This window comes from Oryctolagus cuniculus, chromosome 11 (genome assembly GCF_964237555.1).
Source record: "Oryctolagus cuniculus chromosome 11, mOryCun1.1, whole genome shotgun sequence".
Classification (NCBI taxonomy): domain Eukaryota; kingdom Metazoa; phylum Chordata; class Mammalia; order Lagomorpha; family Leporidae; genus Oryctolagus; species Oryctolagus cuniculus.
In genome coordinates, this window is record NC_091442.1 from 108,482,689 (window position 1) to 108,504,223 (window position 21,535).

A 21,535-nucleotide genomic window follows, 5' to 3' on the forward strand; every position below is an offset into this window, starting at 1 on the left:
CTTGAACCAGGACTGTGATGTGGGGCAACAGCATCACAAGCGGCACCTTAACCCATGGCATTGACCCTTCACATTCTTTTTAAGTTGGTGCAGCCAAGAGACCAGAAACTTCAATTCCATCCCCATTAAAGAGAAGAAGGAAGAGGAGGAGGAGGAGGAGAATTTGCCTCTGTCCCTGCCCATTCCCTTGGAAACCATGGGTGTGACCCCGCAGTCCTCCCTTCCTCTGGGATATCTTGAGTTTGGATCCCTGCATCTGCAGTCAGTGCACTGTGTGATCTTGGGGAAATTCACAGAGACCAGCGCCTTGGTCTCTAACTATGTAAGGGAATAAGTCGGGCGGGGTGGGAAGTGATGTTTCCCTGAAGAATGCTGGTGAACTCCCTAACACTTGCACGGCTCTCAGATGCACCATGTTACCAGGGATCAAACTCCTCCAGAGGTCAAATAGATATATGCTGGTGACCTGGGCGTGAAAGCCGTGAGGAGCACAGAGGGGCCCTGGACACAGAGCCTTTTCACAAACGCAGGTCGGTGCTATGGCCCCCAGGCACGGAAGCCTAGCCCAGTACCTGCATCCTGAAGGCTGTCCGAGCTGGCTCAGCAGAGGCCACTGGACCCTGGGTGTAACGTTCAGAGCCAAGTTCGAAATACATTGAACCTTCTCCAATTCTGTAGTGAGAAAACAACTTGTGTTTGTTGAGCATGGGATAGCCTGCCACCCCAGAGAGAAAGGCAGGCTCTGCTGGCTCCAGCTTCTTCCCATGTGAGTGTGGGTGGGGCACATGCTTCTCACACAGCTCAGGCACCACAGCGCCTGATATCCTCTGTGAATTTTAGACACGACCCCAGAGGAACCTCTAATGTCACTCACTGAGTGCCTCTTTTCCATCATCCCCAACAAGAGCCACACACTTTCTGTTTTGATTCCTCCAGTAATGGTCCACTCACTCCCTGACTTGGCAGGCTGATTGCATCTTTGTGTGTGTGTGTGTGTGTGTGTTTTAATTTGACAGGTAGAGTTATAGACAGTGAGAGAGAAAGGTCTTCCTTCCGTTGGTTCACCCCTCAAATGGCTGCTATGGCCGGCGCTGTGCTGATCCAAAGCCAGGAGCCAGGTGCTTCTCCTGGTCTCCCATGGGGTGCAGGGCCCAAACACTTGGGCCATCCTCCACTGCCTTTCCGGGCCACAGCAGAGAGCTGGACTGGAAGAGGAGCAACCAGGACTAGAACCAGGCGCCCATATGGGATTCTGGCACCGCAAGGCGGAGGATTAACCAAGTGAGCCACGGTGCTGGCCCCTTGTGTGTGTTTCTTGGACATTTCTTCCTTGTACAGAACAGACACTTATCTCTTTGAGGTTCTTTTATTTCCAATCTTAGGCAGTATTATCATACTATGTATTGTCCAAACTCAGGTTTGTGATTGAGACTGAGTAATTATAGCAGGACTTTAGGAGAAGCCTGGAACTCTCCTAACCAAACGAGATGTAGGACATAAGGCTTGCAGTTAGCCCAGGCATAGCTACAGCCACTGTGCTCCCTCTTCTTTGAGTCACTCATATTGAAAGGCACTGAAGTTACCCCCATGAGTCTTCTGTCCTCTAGAGTAAACCGAAGTGGGGGGCAGGTCTCTCCAGTAAAAGGTGAATTGGATGGAGAACAAGAAATAGCTATGTGTTGGCCGGCGCCGCAGCTCACTAGGCTAATCCTCTGCCTGCGGCGCCGGCACCCCGGGTTCTAGTCCCAGTCGGGGCGCCAGATTCTGTCCCGGTTGCTCCTCTTCCAGGCCAGCTCTCTGCTGTGGCCCAGGAGTGCAGTGGAGGATGGCCCATGTCCTTGGGCTCTGCACCCGCATGGGAGACCAGGAGGAAGCCCCTGACTCCTAGCTTTGGGTTGGCCAGCCATGGCGGCCACTTTGGGGGTAAACCAATGGAAGGAAGACCTTTCTCTCTCTCTCTCTTTCTCTGTCTAACTCTGCATGTCAAAGATAAAAAAAAATTAAATTCAAAAAGTAAGAAATAGCTATGTGACTTTTGGGGCTAAGTATGGGAAATTCAGTTGCCTCCCAAGATCCAAAGTTATGTTCTGCTATCTCAGAAAAAAATGTGAGATGTGAAAGGTCTGCCAGAAGGACATGATTGGGCTGGCATTGTGGCATAGTGGGTAAAGCCACTGCCCACAGTGCCAGCATCCCACGTGGGCGCCGGTTCGAGTCCCGGCTGCTCCACTTCCGATCCAGCTCTCTGCTATGGCCTGTGAGAGCAATAGAAGATGGCCCAGGTCCTTGGACCCCTGCACCCATATGGGAAGAACCAGAGGAAGCTCCTGGCTTGGGGTCGGCACAGACTCACCTCACAATCGTCATAAAAAGACCCATAGTATTTGCAATGTGAACAGCACTGGCAGTGGCACTAACGATGAGCCACATTGGAGACCCATCGTCAGCTATATGGCCAAGAGCACCGACTCTGGGGCCAGTCCTTCGTTGACATCACAAACATTTACTAAGTTTCTACTATGCCAGACATATTGTAGGCATGGGAGAGCCAGCAGTAAACACATACAAACACACACACGCCTAAAGCCAAGCATATCTGTGATCAAGGGCAGTTGTAACCTTACTCACTGTGTGATTCAACTTCTTACGGATTTAGCTTCTAGCTTTATAAAATAAGTGAGGCTGGCGCTGTGGCTCACTAGGCTAATCCTCTGCCTGCGGGCTGGCACCCTGGATTCTAGTCCCGGTTGCTCCTCTTCCAGTCCAGCTCTCTGCTGTGACCTGGGAGTGCTGTGGAGAATGGCCCAAGTGCTTGGGCCCTGTACCAGCATGAGAGACCAGGAGGAAGCACCTGGCTCCTGGCTTCAGATTGGCACAGAGCGCCGGCCGTAGCGGCCATTTGTGGGGTGAACCAACGGTAGAAAGACCTTTCTCTCTCTCTAACTCTGCCTGTCAAAATTAATAATAAAATAAGGGTGACACCCACCTCAGCGAGTTGTTGTGAGTTTAAATAAGGTAGTAGATGTAAAATGCTTACCTGAGTAGCTAGTCCACAGTAACACAGTAAGTACTGAATAAATGTTAGTTATGAAGACCCTATCTTGCTGCTGCTGCTAATGCCATCAGAACACTAGTGATAAAGCGAGACATGGAAAACAAAGCAAGTTGATTAGCTTTGCCCGGTGGAGACATTGAAAGGCTACACTCACAGCCATGTTCTCACAGTGTGCCTGCAGCTACTTCTTTGCAGCGGTCTTTCTTCACATCTCTAGGTCTTAGGTATTGAATGAAGAGCTTAGATACGATGATAAATATGGACTCTGTCCAACACCACTGTTCTACAAACCCAAGTTTACCTCAAGAAAGCAAACAGGCAGTTGGCCACACTACTGGCTTTCTTCTATCTAGATAATTCCAACAGCTGGTGTTCACCTTGACAAGGGGCCCCAGAGTCAAGAGCATCTTTCCAGGCATGATATGAACTAAAAAAATAATAATAATAATAATGAAAGAAACAACAAGGGAATTAAAACGATAAAGAATTGAGCTATCACTTCTGCTAGTCTAGTTATTTTACAAGGGCAGGCCTCAGACCAGGCGCTTGTCCCCAGTAACCGAGACAAAGCAGATGTAGACAGACAGACAGATGGGAAGGATATGAAGAGTGAGACCACCAGGGAGTGAGTGGGGGGCCACGCAGGAGGACAAGGCTGAGAAGCTGTCCATTTTTGCAGGCAACAGCTTTCACTCCTCCAAGGAGGTCAGCAGAGATTGTAATGAGAACATCTTGGCCAAAGCCACGATTCACTGTCCAAAACTGGGCTGGGCCCCCTGCACTGGGAGAATTTCACAGTTTTTCACATTATTCCCAAGCCCCACTCCTCTGTTTAAGGGTGTCACTCAGAGTTTATTACATAAAGGGTCCAAAGGCCTCCATTCATATGTCCTGGGGGGACAGAGGCTTGGGAAGAGTAGCGGTAGTGATGAGGGCAGCCAGGAGCAAGGATGAAGGGCAGTTCTGGGAGACATTAGCAAGACAGCTCCTGGGAGGGCCATCTCTGTTCTGTCTGTTCACGCAAGAAGCAAACACTGCAATGCAATGCAGACCAAGAAGCAGCCACTGTCCAGTCACCACGCTGCCGTGGACAGCAGCATAGCTGGGCACTGCAGAATTCCACGGTGCCATTCATCATAGCAGGGACTGGCAGAATGTTCCACGGAGCATCAAATCATGACTATATCTGCTCTTGGGGACCATACGATCTCTGTCACCACTGCTCAATTCTGTCGTTCTAACCAAGGCTGTCAGATAAAATACAGGACACCGTGTAGTTTTATTTGCTAAATCTGGCATCCTTATCTGCAGCATAAGAGCAGCCACCAGCAATACGTAAATGAATGGACACAGCTGTGCTTCGGTAAAATGTCCTTGGGAAAAGCAGGCCGGGGGTCAGCCCTGCCGGTGATACGAGGGGCCACCCTGGGGTTTTGCAGGACTGCAGTTCTTGCCCACCAGCAAGGCAGCACGGCTGGGTAGAGCAGTGGCTTCCAGGCACATTTAACCAGAAGCGCCACAGACAGACAGACATTTTACATCACCATTACTCTTGCAAAACCGTTCTTAGCCTCTCCAGGTGCGATAATCTGTGATGTACTACTACACGGCATCTTCAAAACCTGCATGGAAATGCATATTATGAAAAGACCATGCCTGGATTTCAAAGATTTTGCACCAAAATAACCTGATCTTTAAATTCTATTTTGCAAGAACTTTTTGAAGTGCCTTTACACACTTTATCGCATCCCATTCAATGTTTTTAACTGTTGCTGGCAACCAGTCCAATTAACTTCAGAATTCTAAAGGGTTGGCTGGAATTGGAGCCAGGAGATCTGAGTTTCAGGCTTAGCTCAAACTTTTGCCAACAATGCATTCTTCGGAGAATCACCTAATTTTGAGAAATCACATCTGGAAGTGGGGACTGTAATGATTTCAGAGTGACTTACAGGAGAAAGCTGAGATGACTCAGGTCCCCTAACATGGACAGTCACCACTGGTGGCACCTGAGATGGTTTCAGGCACCGAACAAGTGAAAACTGCATATGCTTATGGCTTATTTTTTCATTTCTTATCTGGGAGGCACAGAGACAGACAGAGAACACATACACAGAGAACTCCCATCTGCTGATTCACTCCCCAAATATCTGCAAATTCTAGGGCTGCTTTGGGCCAGGGCCAAGGTCAAGATCCAGGAACGCAACCCAGGTCTCCCATGTGGGTGGCAGGCACTCAATTACTTGAATCAACACTGCTGCCTCCCAGGATGTGTGTTAGCAGGAAGCTGGAGTCAAGAGCCAAAGCCATGGTCAAGCCCAGGTACTCTGATTTCCGACACAGACCCCTTAAACACTAGGCCGTGTATACTTACTTTAATTATTTGTGAATATCCACAAATTATATCAAATGCAGGTTATCAGTGGTATAAAGTTGCCTTTAAAAACAAATTCTTTAAGAAAAATAGGTTAGCTTGTTTAAAAACAAGTAGTAAGCAAATAATAGCATATGAATGCGGCACAATTTGTACACGTGGTGAGTAGATGAAGTTTGGGAGGGTTGAAGATAATACATGAGCACTAAACGATGGTAGCTGTTACATGGTGACCCCTCGGGGACCTGAGCCCAGCACCTGACTCACTGCTGATTCCTCAGTACTAGGAATTGGATTGGTTCACAGTAGGTGCTCAATATGTGCTCATAGTGGATGGATGGAATGACCGATGGAATGATGATGAATTATGGATTCACTAATAGATGGACAGATGGATAATGGGTGGATGGATAATGGATGATGGATGGGCTTATGAATGAATGAACAGTGATGTGAATGGAATAAACTCCAATCTAATGGAATCGGAAGGAATTAGTTTAGAGTTACAAAGAATGTGGCACAGTGTGAAAGGTGTCCGTGACTGCAGGGACTGGGGACATCAGGACGGGGCAGACATTCTTCCTCTGAGGTGTCATCTGGTTGCTAAAACCCTCTACACTGCCACTGTTAGCACTGGGCCCCGCGGCCACGGGGCTGAGACAGGAATCACTAAGCTCACGTCAACTCCTCCAGGGTGGCACTTGCAGCAAATACCTAGCAACGAGAGCACAAGGTGGAAATAGCTAAAACTATCACTACCAGGCAATGCTGACTCGGGTGAGTCTGACTGGTGAAGTTTGCTGATGAGAAACGGGGACTAAAGAGCACAAGACACCCACATCAGACCCACGACAAAAGCATACAGACACACACACATGCACTAGGCTGCCCCACTCAGACCAGAGCGCCCATCACAGGTCAAATTCTACGAGGGGTTTTTGCATTGGCAGAAGGGGGATCATATCAGACATGACCAGTGACAGCCATTATAATTCAGGCACTCTCTCCTTTTCTTACCAGGTGCGTCGGATCGGCTTCCACCTGCCAATCTTATGCTGCAGGCTTCAGTGATCCTACCCCCATCTCTTCTTTTCCACCGGGAAAGACCCCTGATGTCCCGATGTTTTCTGACAGAGAAGTGCTGCAGAGCGGTAGGGAAAGTAGGCCCGGCCTCTGTGCACAAACCCCCCACATCCCCATTTCCTGGCATTGCTCCTCCACCTCCCTGTGCCTCCGTGTCCACATCTGTGAAATGGGGAAACAGGGCTACTGTAAGGGTTAAGTGAGCTAATACAGGCAGAGCATTTTAAAAAGTTTCCCATGCATGATACGTGTTCGATAAATGTGACCTAACATTGGTCTGTGTCTTTCATTGTATGACATCTTTCATTGTATGACATCCTCAAAAAATAGGATTATTCCTAGTTTTCAGATGGAACATTAAATGACTTGCAAAGCCTAGTAAGTGATAGCGACAGGACATAAGCCACATTTGCTTCCCAGTTCCTCCTCCTCCTGTCTTCCCTGCCACCCCATGCCACTGTGCTGATGTAACTTACCAGTTAGAAATCATCCCCATACAGCACTAATTCAACTAGGTTTACATTACAAATGTTCCGTCTACCCATAGGACGAGCCGCCCCCTTCCCCCCATGGTTTAGTTTTGTTTTTGGATTTTTTTTATTTATTTATTTTTTTGCCAATGAATGTTTATGCGTGAATTTGGGGGCTGAGAAGCAATACGAAAAGCTAGCTCTAATGATCTTGAAAGTAAACCTGATTTCGTCTTCACCCTATGACTTGGTGGTATGGTCGGTGGAGGAAGGATTGGGGGGACATAGAGAGCTCATAGTGGGTCCTGGCTGGAATGGGCCCCCAGTCTCCTGGGAAGGCAAATCCAGAAAGCCAACGCTACTAAAAGCAGCCGGAAACATTGGCAGATGCCCTTCCGTTACCTGCTTCTTGTAGGAGCCAAAGTGTTCTCTACCCACTGCCCAGACCTTGTCCCCACCCTGAGCACAAGGAACCTTATTCTCGAAGGGTCTAGAAGGTAGAGAAGGAACGGGCATCAAGGAGGTGTGTTTGCTGGGAGGAGAAGGAGCATTAGGAAGGTTCTCCAGGGGCTTGAGATAGTCTCTAACAGAGGCAGCCAGGCACTGAAGGACGGACGGGCGGGGCCCTAGAAGGAGGAGAGCTGACTGGGCAGGAAGGAGAAATGCCCGAGGCTCTGAGGGCCGGTCACTGAGGAAGCAGGGGAATGTGGCCTCGTTTCTTTTATTTTTAAATCACCCCAAATGAGGCTTTCTTAGAAAAGCAGTTTCAACTCCCAAAACGCCAGTCAGGCGGTAGTCTCCTGGGCCCCTTTGAAGGGGGATGGTGAGTTCATTCAGCTTTGCGTGTGTTCACTGGGTCACCCAGTAAACCTCCACCAAGCACATCCGATGCACCAGGGGGTCCGCCAGGCTCTGAGGACAGGCTGGTGGCAGAAGCCAGCGATGCCCCTGCTGTCCTAAGGGACATGAGCAGTAAACAGCAGTCAACTGTGTTCATAAACAAGGAGATGAACAGAGGGCGGGAGACCGAATCCTGGGGTGCACCTTCAGGCCGGGGTCCGGGGCAGTTCAGAAATGGTCTTAGAGAGGAGCAGGACAGTGGGAGTGCAGAGATCAGCAGGCATGTGGGGGGCAGAGGAGGAAGGGGCTCACCAGGGCACAAGCCTGAAGTGCAGTGAGCAAGGAGCAGTGAGGCCAGCTGGGGTTCTTAGAGGAGAACAGGTTGGGTAGGCCTGGACGCGTTTAGATTTTATTCTGAGGGTCTTTGGAAATCCACTTGGACATCTGCCTTTGTGTCTAATGAAGCTTCATCCCCAGCCAGGTCCAAGTGGCGCTTTCTAAAGCATTTAGGTTCAAGTGATATCTTTGCATCGTCCACTCTGTCCCCTGAAGACCCGGACTGCATATTTGGGAGACAGCTAAGGATCAAGGGTCAGGTTGAACTCGCATGCTTTTCTCTTGAGTGGCTCAGTGCCTTAGCCAATATCAAAGCCACCAGGGAGCTTTGTCAACACACAGATAGCTTCCAGGGCCCCGCCTCAGACCTCCTGCATCAGAATCCCAGGGCAGGAGCGAGCCAGACCTCAGATGACTTTGCTGCTGCCCGGAGCGGAGCCTCCCTGCCTTAAAAAGCTCCAAACTGCCTCTTGAGTCTCATAAAACCCCACTCACGCTTAGGCAAAGAGAGGGAGCTTCCCCCTGTTGATAAGACTGAAAGCATTCCTCGCCTGCCCCATTTACCTGTCTCAGGTCTCCTAGGAAAGCAAACCTGCCCTTTTGTCAATATTTGCTCTGTCTGCTGCCCTCCACGGTAGAAGGGAAAAGCGTTTTCACTGTCAAGCTGGTGTTTATACAGGGGATTTGTAGACTTTCCCAGGGCTGCGGAAAATCCATCACCCCTGGTCACCTGTGCCCTTGATGAGGTGACGGCTTTTCTGCCACCATGCTACCCTGTCCATCAGGATGATGGTATGTGGCCTGTCAACTCACAAACGTTCAGGTTGGAAACTGCTTTACACAGGAGCCTGGGGAGACCGATGCTTGGAGAGCAACCCAATCTCAGAGGGCGAAGCATGCCCTACTGACAATTCTGGAAGGCAAGGGGTGGGGGTCTCCACCCGAGACCAGTCAGGGAACCACTGGCAAATGCCAGACACTTAGATGGAGCCAATGCACCCTGGCCCTTGGAAAGCTTACCAGCCTGTAGCATTTGTTCCAAGCAGTCAATAGGAGCCCCAGTATCGCTTCCAGCGGCTGGCTCTGAGGCTGGTGAGCCAAAAGAAATTGGGGCCTCGGTTGCTGGAACCAAGCATTGCTTGCAAGGCGCACGTGCCTGAGAGGCGGCTGGGCTGTGCTCCCAGGGATGAACACGTTCCCATCTAGAACACTGCTCTGCTTCTGTTGGGCTCCTGTCTGTCATCGTCACCCCAGGGCCAGCTCTGGACATCCAAGCCACCTGAGACAGACACGCTGAAAAGCTGTTTGCCATCTTTTGTCATTCGGAAGAGCCTTTGGGGTTTAGGGGTCCATCGAAGGGGCAGAAAGCAGGTGACGTCTGAGCGGAAGCTGCAGGAGCCACATCTGCTCTGCCAGATGTGCTGTCCAGCCACGCTCCAGCTCCCACTGCGGGCCCAGCACCGAGAAGGAAACCAAGGCTGCAAAGCATCAGGAAACCCTCAGCGGACTTGCTGCAGCCTTTGGAGGGATTCAGACCCCTCCATAGAAGAATGAGTGCAGAGAATAGAGGAGGGAAGCTCTCTGTGGGAGGAAAAGTCAATAATCCCGTGGAGACAATGACAGTAATAGATGTCACTGACTGTGCCTTTATGAATGTGAACTACAGATTTTAACTGATTGCACATTCCCCTTTCTGAGATAGCCCCTGTTATCTTTACAAAGGAACAAGCCCAGGATGCACACCAGAGAGGTGTCCATAGACTCGGAATATCATGGACCTGGAACGTGCTTAAAACGGTCCTAGTGTGTAGCAGGTGTCTACAAAGTACGAGGCTTACAATCTTTACTGCCGTGCTCCAACTTCTGTGATTTTACTTTTGCAGATAATGAAACAGGCTTGGAGATGCTCATGGGATTGACCAAAAAAAAAAAAAAAAAAAAAAATCACACGGCCAGAGCAAGAGCAGCACCAAAACCTAGGTCTTCCCGGCTCTAGAGACGGAAGTGTTCCCTGCCAGGCTGCGGAGGCTGGCCCTGCTCTGACCGTGGGGTCTGACAGCCTCACGTCCTCAGGAGTCTGAGGCCAGCATCACGTAGCTCTCAGCGCCTCGGCAGTGGGGTCCTGCCACCCTGCAGTTCTCCCCCTCTGCCTCACACAGAGTCAGCTGTCCCCACAAGCTGTCCCCAGAGCCCCTACTTCTGGTATCAGCTTTTCCCAGGACCTGACCTCCAGGCTACTGTCAGGGCGGCTGCAGTGCAGGGCTCATCTCGTCCCCTGCAGGCTCTTTGCCCATCCTTGTAGAGCAAATGAGATCCCTCACTTCCTGGAAATGAGCTTGCAGCCTCCCAGAGACCCCCGGGTGGGTACCCGGCGGGGCCTCCCCAAGCAGTACCGTGATCCTGACTTTGAGAAATCCCTGTGGGAGGGAAACCTATTCAGCTCTCTCACTGCTCACTTCCCAAATAGTATCAGGCTAGGACATGAGTTTTCTTCTTGTGGCTAGAAATGACACACAGATTACTCTTAAATTCCGGATGACGGGAATCCAGTCTTGTGGGGCTCAGATGGAAGAGTCGGCCATTTCCTTCCAGAGGCTCCCAAGATGTCATTCCCTGCCTCTTCTAACTTCTTGAGGTCACCTACAGCCCACGCCGGGTGGCCACATTGCTCCAATCTCTGTCCATTGTTCCTCCTCCTCTGCCTCTGACATCCCTGCCTCCTCTTATAGACCCCTGTGATTGCATTAGACCCACGTGGGCAATCCGGACTACTCTCCCCATCTTGAGCTCTTGTACTTTATCACATCTGCAAAACCCCTTTGGACTATATAAGGACACATTTGCAGCTTCCAAGGATGAGGATGTAGACATGCCGGGGGCCCTTGTTCCACCCTCCCAGGTTCCTGGGTCTTTATTTACCTCTTCAGCAAGCTGGTGCTGCACTCCGGCCAGGCCCAGGCACTGTTTGCATGAGCTGCTAGCAGCTAGGCCTGTTGACTTGAGTGCCTGCAGGTTCACTGGCTTCTGGAAGCTATAGGTTACATACTGGGATATCTGTCTTGGTTTTCAGAGAAAAGCAGTTTTCTTGTGAAACTGAAGAGGCTGTTTGCTAACTCGAACCCCTAGGCTGTACAAGGAAAGACTTGAGAGATTTCCTTTCTGATGCCTCCCCAAGGTTTGGATTCCAGGTTTCTACACGTGTTCTTTCCTCTGACCCCAGACGTCAGCCTGGAGTGAAGCAGGCACATACATGGCTTACAGGTTCCCTAAAAGCATTCCCAGCCCAGACAAGGGCAGCTGGCACCTTGTTTGACTCCCCGCTTTGGGCCTAGCACATACCAATTGCCAATGCTTATCTTATGCCAGGCCCCTCCTGAGCACCCTAGAGACATGATTGACACGAATACTTACCGCAGCCCACAGGTAGGTACTATTATTATCTCACCAATGGGGCCTTGGGCATTGTTAACCTTGCCTAAGTCTCACAGCTGGAGAAGAAGGGTCAAGAGTTGAACACAGTCTGAGGACTGAGTTCTTGCTTATAACCACTAACCCACGCCTGGCCTCCCCAACAGCAGTTCTCCATGAAATCTATCGAAAGAAGGACGGGGAAGCTGTTGGCATCTAGAACTGCACATTGAGGGACCTATGCACTCAAGTGTCTTGAGTGAGTGACCCCTTCATGACAGACAGGTGGAAGGAGCCCCTGGGACTGTAGGGTAGGCATCCTCCATGGCCTTAGGGGAGGGGCGGAGCCCCAGGGACCTGTGAGAAGGTCATATACATTTACTGAAATGTGTCCCCAACCTGTGGGCACTACACAAGTAGAGAATAGTTGTCTTCTGTGCCTGCCGTAGATCTTAGAATGGCCCAGTCCCTGCCCATAGCAGATGCTTGGTTGATAAATTCTGACTTCATGCAATCCCTTAGAGATATACGGAATATACATTTTGATCAAATCCTGAACAGTCAAATGTTGAAAGGCAGTAATCAACCAAAAGCCAAGGTCAGAGCAGACTATGACCATCATGGATGAAATTTTGCATTATCTTAGTCTACTTCCCACAGAGAGCAGGCCCATGGCAGAGTCATGTTTTGTAATACCATGGGACAGTTCTTCAATATGTGAATTTTGAGAGGACACAATCTAGCCCATAACAGAGAGAACCCAAGAAGGAAGGCACAGGTTTTTAAATCTATAATCCAATCTTGGGAATGACATCCATCGCTTTTGTGCGATTCCGTTCTTTACAAGTGAGGCACTAGGTCCCATCCCCACTCAAGAGAATAACGTCACCTGTTGCAGAGATGGATAGCAAGGACTTTGTGGGTCTATTTTTAAATACACCACAGAGGGAGAGCCAAGAATAGGATGCATTACACAGCTGGTCCCAGACAAGGATGCCTGGCTGGGGTTCCTGCGGGGCCATTCCCTGAGCAATATGTAGCCTACGTCTCAGGGTTCTCTCAGTCAAGGAAAAGGGGAAGAACTTATCAGGGGGAACTCTCTTAGACTGCACAAGCTGGGCATCCAGCCAGGCCCCTGGAGTCCACAGAGAATCCTGGGCAGGAGGAGGTGAGGGGGAATGGAGTGGGCTGGGACTGGGTCGTGCCTCCCTGAAGAACACCAGTGGCCACAGCAACACAGGAATAAGACGGTAGAGGCCTGTGGGGGCTGCAGCTCAGATTACAGCCATGGTTGACTTGCTATTGCAATTTCTCATGGACAGTATCAGTGGTTGCACCTCAAGTTTCTGACGTGAGTGCTGGCCCAGGAATGTCACAGCAGGCACCGCTGCAGAGGTGGCAATGGTGACCATCTGACTCCCTTTCAGCAGGAAGTGGAGCAGGCAAGGAAGGTACCTCCTGGCCAGCCATGCTGAGGAGGGGCCGCTGGCCCAGGTGCTGCTGACACTTGAGGGATCAGTTCCTCCTGTCTGGTGGGGCTGACTGAAGCGAGGTTGCCGCCGGCTCAGGGCTAAGACAGACTTTCGTAAAGTCTGGCTCTTCCTGTTGGAGTCACCAGAAACTCACCAGTTCGTTGATACCCTCTACACGCTCTTAATTTGGTTCCAGTTTTGTACAGGAGCACTTCAAAGTTCGTTGAAACTGGAAGTAAAAGAGAAGTTGATTGATTTTGATGCAAATTTTTTTGAAATCCATGTATATGTGGGATCTTTAAGAAGTTCATGGAAATGTGTAGTATGAAATACTATTTAAACAACATTGAAGTGTGCATGGTTTTTCCATAATGTACATTTTTTTAAAATTCTTGAAGATCCCTCATGTGCATGAAGTTCAAGATTTTTGCACAAAATAAACTTTTTTTTTTTATCTTTTATTTAATGAATATAAATTTCCAAAGTACAACTCATGGGTTACAATGGCTTCCCCCCCCATACCGTCCCTCCCACCCACAACCCTCCCCTTTCCCACTCCCTCTCCCCTTCCATTCACATCAAGATTCACAAAATAAACTTTTAATTCCATTGTCCTTGAACTTTTGAAGTACCCAGGGACATTCTTTTTTTTTTTTTTTTTTTTTGACAGGCAGAGTGGACAGTGAGAGAGACAGAGAGAAGAAAGGTCTTCCTTTGCCGTTGGTTCACCCTCCAATGGCCGCCACGGCCGGCGCGCTGCGGCCGGCGCACCGCGCTGATCCGATGGCAGGAGCCAGGAGCCAGGTGCTTCTCCTGGTCTCCCATGGGGTGCAGGGCCCAAGCACTTGGGCCATCCTCCACTGCACTCCCTAGCCACAGCAGAGAGCTGGCCTGGAAGAGGGGCAACGGGGACAGAATCCGGCGCCCCAACCGGGACTAGAACCCGGTGTGCCGGCGCCGCTAGGCGGAGGATTAGCCTAGTGAGCCGCGGCGCCGGCCTCAGGGACATTCTTTAAAAAAAAAAAAAGATTTCTTTATTTATTGGAAAGGCAGAAGCAGAGAGAGATCTTCCTTCCATTGGTTCACTCCCCAACTGGCTGCAGCTGCCAGGGCAGGGCCAGGCCAAACCAGGAGCCTGGAGGTGCATCCATGTCTCCCACATGGGTGCAAGGGCCCAAACCCTTGGGCCATCTTCCACTGCTTTCTCAGGTGCAGTAGCAGGGAGCTGGATCAGAAGTGGAGCAGCCGGGACTTGAACCAGTACCCATATGGGATGCTGGCACTGCAGTTGGTGGCTTTACCTGCTACGCCACAGCGCCGACCTCACCAGGTATGTTATTTTGTCTAGATTAAAGAGAGTTTATCATAGCCATTGTTCGACATGATTTTGGAGTTTTTTCTTCTCCTTTGAGGCAGCAAAGATGACATTTTAGATTTTTAAGATTTATTCATTTGAAAGGCAGAATGGCAGAGAGAGGGAGAAATCTTCATCTGCCTTTTACTCCCAGGTACCTACAATAGCCAGGGCTAGGCTGAAGCCAGGAGCTCCATCCGGGTATCCCATATGGGTGGCAGGGACCCTGATTGGCTACCTTCACAGGTGCATTATCAGGAAACTGGATAGAAAGTGCAAGCCAGGATTTGAACCAGCACTCAGATATGGGATGGGGGCACCCCAAGCAACAGTTTAATGAGCTGCACCACAATGCCCAGCCCTGCATTTTAATTTTTAAAAAAAATCCCCTCACAAGAGGTAAAGCAGGGGCCAGCCTTGTGATGCAGTGGGTTAAGGGCCACCTGAGGCACCGACATCCCATATCGGAGCATTGATTCCAATCTCAGATGCTCAAGTTCCAATATAGCTCCTTGCTAATGCATCTAGGATAGCATCAGAGGATATATCAAGTGTGTGGGCTCCTGCCACCCATACGGAGACCCATATGGAGTTCCAGGCTCCTGGCCTAAGCCTGACCCGGCCTCTGCTGCTCTGGCTATTTGAGGAATGAACTAGCAGATGGAAGATCTCTCTCTCTCTCTCTCTCTCTCTCTCTCTCTCTCTCTACTAAATAAAAATAAATCTCAAGCAAAAAGGTGAAATATTCCAAATAAACTTTTTCTCAAAATATGACCTAAATGAGAAATACGTATCTAAAAATTGAAAAGTTACTTAAAATCATTTAAGTAGAATTACTAATACTTACATATCAAATAATTGTACAAGCATTAGCATTCTGATCTAATGAATATCTAGTATATTATCATGTTTTAGTGTTCATACTTTAAAATCGCTTGGCTCAAAGAGGCTATTATTTGCTTTTAAAATTATCTTGCAGGGGCCGGCACTGTGGCGTAGCGGGTGAAGCTGCTGCCTGCAGTGCCGGCATCCCATATGGGCGCTGCTTTGACTCCCGGCTGCTCCACTTCCAATCCAGCTCTCTGCTATGGCCTGGGATAGCAGTAGAAGATGGCCCAAGTCCTTGGGCCCCTGCACCTGCGTGGGAGACCTGGAAGAAGCTCCTGGCTCCTGGCTTCAGATCTGCACAGCTCTTACCATTGTGGCCAATTGGGGAGTGAACCAATGGATGGAAGACATCTCTCTCTCTCTCTCTCTCTCTCTCTCTCTCTCTCTGCCTCTCCTTCTCTCTCTGTGTGACTCTGACTTTCAAATAAATAAATAAATATTTTTTTTGACAGGTAGAGTTAGACAGTGAGAGAGAGAGACAGAGAGAAAGGTCTTCCTTCCGTTGGTTCACCCCTCAAATGGCCGCTACGGCCGACGCTGCACCGATCCAAAGCCAGGAGCCAGGCGCCTCCTCCTGGTCTTCCATGCAGGTGCAGGGCCCAAGCACTTGGGCCATCCTCCACTACCTTCCTGGGCCACAGCAGAGAGCTGGCCTGGAAGAGGAGCAACCGGGACAGAATCTGGCGCCCCAACCGGGACTAGAACCCAGAGTGCTGGCGCTGCAGGCGGAGAATTACCCTAGTGAGCCGCGGCACTGGCCGTAAATAAATCTTTTTTAAAATCTATATAGAGGATTCCAGAGCTGTGGCATAGCAGGTTAAGCCTCCCTCTGCAACATAGGCATCCCATATGGGTGCTGGTTTGAGTCCCAGCTGCTACACTTCCCATCTAGCTCCCTGCTACTGCACCAAGTCCTTGGGCTCCTGTACTCATCTGGGAGACCCAAAGGAAGCTCCAGACTCCTGGCTTCGGCCTGGCCCAGCCCTGGCTTATCGCCATTTGGGGAGTGAACCAGCAGATGGAAGATGTCTCTCTGTCTCTCCTTCTCTCTGTAACTCTTTCAAATAAATTAAACTCTTTCAAATAAAGAAAAAATTAAATAAATCCCAAATTAAATAAATCCTTTAAAAAATTATCTAGCCAACCCCAACCCTTTAAAAATGTTTATAGTAGAATCATACGCTATTTTTTCATCTGAAATTTCCATGAATCTCTTATATTCAAAATTAATCATCATATTGCTGTCAATAGTTTTTATAGCATTCTGCATTAGCAGTGTTAGGTTTTATAGCATTTTGCAATAGCAATGTTAGGTTTTGCTCCAGTGGACTGATAGAATCTCAATACCAGACTGGGCACACGGAAGAATCTTCGTTCCCTGTGCTCTCTCATTCGCTCTCCTCTACTTGAAAGCGCATCTTCTGAAATGAACATCAAATCCAAGCGGCATGCCTCATGCACACGAGCTAGACACGCTGTAACCCGCAGGCTCACAGACCTAGCCGTCACTCAGACCATCCAGGAAGCAGAGCTCAGGCTGAAGCAGGTGCTGGGTCGTCCGGCCCTGCCGAGGCTGCCCAGGTAGCTGAATGAAGGAACCCTGGCCCTTACGGAGCTGTGTTTCTTTGCCCATCTGTGCATCCTACATCATGAGCCTGGTGTTTTGTTTTGGTGTCTCTATCCCCAGCACAGGGCCTGGCTGCCACATGCTGGGTGGAACCCAACCGATCGGCCCTCAGGGGGCTCTGGAGGGGCTGTCTGCACACCAGCTTGTCACAGCCTCCCTTAGATCCTTGGGCTCTGGCCTCCATTTCCAGGCCCAACTGGCCTGCCGATGGCAGCGCCCTGTGCATCCACCATGTTTAGCCCTCAGGGTCCAGACTTGTGACCTGCCATGCTGGAGGTCGTGGCACAGTAGCTGTCCCCTTAACAACCTCCAAGGAACCAGGGCTAGGATTTGAGCCTCGTTAAAACCAGAGGAAGTATCTTTAGCCATGAGGTCAGAAAGGGATCAAGTTGACTGTGTGGGCTTTTTCCCCCAAGGAGATTGGAAATCCTGTAAAGCCTCAACAGTGTGGAATGACCACTTTGTCACTACTCAAGACCAAGTGTGAGCTCCACTCTATCCCTTAAGTGCTGTGTGCTCAATGACTTAAGCTCCATGAAAAAAGGGTAATTCTGCGACGTAGATGGGCTCATCTGAGGAGTCACTGGAATAGTAGACACTGAATGCCTTGCTTAGCTCCTGGCGTGTAGAAAATCTCTCAGCAAATGCCAATTCCTCTCTCCCTCCTTCCTTCTCAAGCCCATCTCCCATTGGTCCCCTCTTCTACTGTTTTGTGCATGCCTGCCACACTGTTCTCTCTCTCTCTCTGGCCCCAAACACCCCCACCACACAGGGCTGTGTGCACTGAAGCTCCTTAGCAAAGACTGAATGGAAACACACTAGACAGCTGACAACTGGAAAATAGTGATTTCTTTGAACGGAAGAGAACGCCTTCATCCTTACTCCCAACACCATCAAGGCATCCCTGCCTCTCAAGGATCTCAGAAGCTGAGAGTGATGGCCCAGGTGAGTCACACATCTGCAGGTGCGCCTCTCCAGGAGCCAGGTGGTGGCAACAGGAGCTAGGACGTCCACCGGCCTTACGGGAGTGCCCTGGGAAATCAGGGAGGCAAAAATGCTCAGATTTAAACCTCTGACATTTTCTGTGTGACCTTACCGAGTGAATTAAACTCTCCACCTCATTTATAACATGCGGGCTACAAAGTCTGCTTCCAGGATTGCGAGGATTTAATGAAGGTTTGCAGATATGGTAAGAGCGGCATAGTGTAATCAGGTTCCCATGCCAGCTCCTCAGCTCAACCACGGTGTGATGTTAAGGCCAGTTACTTACCTTCTAGGGCCTTGGTTTGCCCATCTGTAAAATGGAAATGAGAATAGTACCTACCTTTTAAAGAGTTGTTCTAAGAGCAAATGATCCACCATTTTTCAAACAGCAGAATCTGGAATGGAAAAAAACTCGGTAAATATTAGGCTATTAATTCTGTAATGGGCCTCGCTCCAGCCCTGGCATTTCATGGGCACTGAATGAATGGCAGCTACTGTTAGCTAAACGTTTGGTCAGATGAAGGGAACAAAACTCCCATTAACAGCAGCAGCACCAAGGGCCGTGCAAGAGCTGAACTTTGTGGCCTGGGAAGTTGTGTGGAACACGGCTGACATTTTACTGTATCACCATTTGTAATAAACACACATGGCCCTTCCACAGTCGGGGGGATACACACACACAAATTTTGTACCCTGGAATGTGTAAAAAAAAAATAATGGTACACATCTGGGTGTCCCCTCAAAATAACTGGGATATTTATTTCCCTGAAGCACGGAGCCTTGGCAAAAGTGGATGTGTTCTTGATGTTTGCCACGCTCACTGCTGTAGAAGCATCTCAACCTTCCTGCACGTGACGATCTTGCAAGAACACTGCTTTTCCACCAGAAACAGACTGACGTGCCCTTGGCAATGCTGGTGATCTTGAGGTTCTGTTCTTTTAACGCCCTTCGTGCTTTTTATTTGGCCAGCCGGTCTTTTTGAAGTCTGCTTTCCTAAAGCTTATTATGAGTCAACCTCTCTTCTAAATCCTTCCGTCTCTGAGTTGTCCCTTGAAAGTTACAAGGCCCATGACACCCAGTTTCATATTCAACCTCTCCGGTCCTGAGGATGCCGACCAAGATGCTGTGCGTGGGTGGGCTTTTTAGGCCAGGATGGGAGTGTTAGGAGGATCATAATGGGGATAGAAAGAAGGTTCCATGGGGCCGGCGCTGTGGCACAGTAGGTTAACGCCCTGGCCTGAAGTGCCAGCATCCCATACGGGCACCAGTTCGAGACCTGGCTGCTCCACTTTCCATCCAGCTCTCTGCTATGGCCTGAGAAAGCAGTAGAAGATGGCCCAAGTCCCTGGGGCCCTGCACCCACGTGGGAGACCCGGAAGAAGCTCCTGGCTCCTGGCTTCAGATCGGCGCAGCTCCAGCCGTTGCGGCCAATTGGGGAATGAACCATCGGATGGAAGACTCTCTCTCTCTCTCTCTGCCTCTCCACTCTCTGTGTAACTCTGACTTTCGAGTAAAATAAATAAATCTTTTAAAAAAAGAAAGAAGGTTCCAGCTCAGTACATCTGCCCCAAGACAGACCTGGGTCATCCACACCAAGTGAATGATGTAGAGTGCGGTTCGTTGTTGAGCAAAGAGCTACAGTCACGTGAGCACAGAGCTGCCCAAGAGAGTGTTAACTAGGGCCATGTTAACGAGTTTCAGCTGAACAGCTCAATGTGGAATGTGATTTGCTCGATTTTAAAGAAATATAGGAAAGAAGCATGCAAATATCTATTAATGATTAAACATAAATATATCAGTGTATTAATTAATCTTTATGTTGGTTACTAATATGCAGGTTCAGCATCCCTAATCCATATTCCAAATCTGAAAAAAAAATTTTTTTTTGACAGGCAGAGTGGACAATGAGAGAGACAGAGAGAAAGGTCTTCCTTTGCCGTTGGTTCACCCTCCAATGGCCGGCGCGGCCGGCGCGCTGCAGCCGGCGCACAGCGCTGATCCGATGGCAGGAGCCAGGAGCCAGGTGCTTTTCCTGGTCTCCCATGGGGTGCAGGGCCCAAGCACCTGGGCCATCCTCCACTGCACTCCCTGGCCACAGCAGAGGGCTGGCCTGGAAGAGGGGCAACCGGGACAGAATCCGGCGCCCCGACCGGGACTAGAACCCGGTGTGCCGGCGCCGCTAGGCAGAGGATTAGCCTAGTGAGCCGCGGCGCCAGCCCAAATCTGAAATTTTTGAGCACTGACATGATACCATGAGTGGAAATTTCTGCACCATGAAACTTTCACGCACAAAATTATGAAGATTATTATAGGGGTGTGCATTTGGCCTTGCAGTGAAGCCATCAGGAGGACATCTGCAACTTGCATCAGTGAGTCTGGGTTTAATACCTGGCTTCTTCTCTTGATTGCAGCTTGCTGATAGTGTGCACCCTGGAAGGCAGCAGGTGATGGCTCAAGTGGTGGGGTCCCTGCCACCCACGTGGGAGACCTGGATGGAGTTTCCAGCTCCCAGCTTCATAGTTGAAGATCACTGGAGAATGAACCAGTAGATGGGAGCTCTCTTATCTCTATTTCTCAAATAAATAAATCAAAGTTTAAAAATATATATGGTGGCCGGCGCCGCGGCTCACTAGGCTAATCCTCCACCTTGCGGCGCCGGCACACCGGGTTCTAGTCCCGGTGGGGGCGCCGGATTCTGTCCCGGTTGCCCCTCTTCCAGGCCAGCTCTCTGCTGTGGCCAGGGAGTGCAGTGGAGGATGGCCCAAGTGCTTGGGCCCTGCACCCCATGGGAGACCAGGAGAAGCACCTGGCTCCTGCCATCGGATCGGCGCAGTGCGCCAGCCACAGCGCGCCGGCTGCAGCGGCCATTGGAGGGTGAACAAATGGCAAAGGAAGACCTTTCTCTCTGTCTCTCTCACTGTCCACTCTGTCAAAAAAAAAAAAAAAATATATATATATATATATGGTATAAAATTATCTTTCAGGCCGGCACCACAGCTCAATAGGCTAACCCTCTGCCTGCAGCACCGGCACACCAGGTTCTAGTCCCAGATTCTGTCCCGGTTGTTCCTCTTCCAGTCCAGCTCTCTGCTGTGGCCCAGGAGTGCAGTGGAGGATGGCTCAGGTCCTCGGGCCCTGTACCCACATGGGAGACCAGGAGGAGGCACCTGGCTCCTGGCTTCGGATCAGCGCAGCGTGCTAGCCCTAGTGGCCATTGGGGGGTGAACCAATGGCAAAGGAAGACCTTTCTCTCTGTCTCTCTCTCACTGTCCACTCTGCCTGTCAAAAAAAATAAAATCTTTCAGGTTACATGTACAAGGGTATAAGAAACAAGAGTGAATTTAATGTTTACATGTAGATCCCACTGAAACATCTCAATATGTTTATGCAAATATTCTGATCCCAGGCATATTGGTAAGGGGTATTCAGCCTGCATAATATAATGGTAACAGATCATATGCTAACATAATTAATGTAATTATTAATGAAATTAAATATAAATATTTGTAACTGATATTTACTATAAACATGTGCATAGGTATTCTTTTGCTTAGTGGCTTAAACAGTCTCCATGTCATTATTTACTTTTCATAAATCTCAAAGGAATTGCTTCCAATACAAGTCAATCATCCCTGATCCAAAAATTC

The 21,535-nt window shown here is 49.6% G+C and overlaps 2 long non-coding RNA genes across 2 annotated transcripts; one reads left to right on the plus strand and one right to left on the minus strand.

Annotated features, from left to right (window-relative positions):
- Nucleotides 1-3,356: 3,356 nt before the first annotated feature.
- LOC103348409 (uncharacterized) lies at nucleotides 3,357-21,167 on the minus strand. The gene is made up of 6 exons (XR_011380252.1): nucleotides 20,900-21,167; nucleotides 20,277-20,418; nucleotides 18,229-18,283; nucleotides 13,190-13,264; nucleotides 6,444-6,671; nucleotides 3,357-4,677 (listed from the first exon to the last, which is right to left on the minus strand). It is a non-coding gene; the product is annotated as an uncharacterized lncRNA (long non-coding RNA).
- On the plus strand, nucleotides 6,447-19,429 carry LOC138844425 (uncharacterized). Its single transcript, XR_011380254.1, has 3 exons — nucleotides 6,447-6,577; nucleotides 17,677-17,849; nucleotides 18,660-19,429. It is a non-coding gene; the product is annotated as an uncharacterized lncRNA (long non-coding RNA).
- Nucleotides 21,168-21,535: the final 368 nt, after the last annotated feature.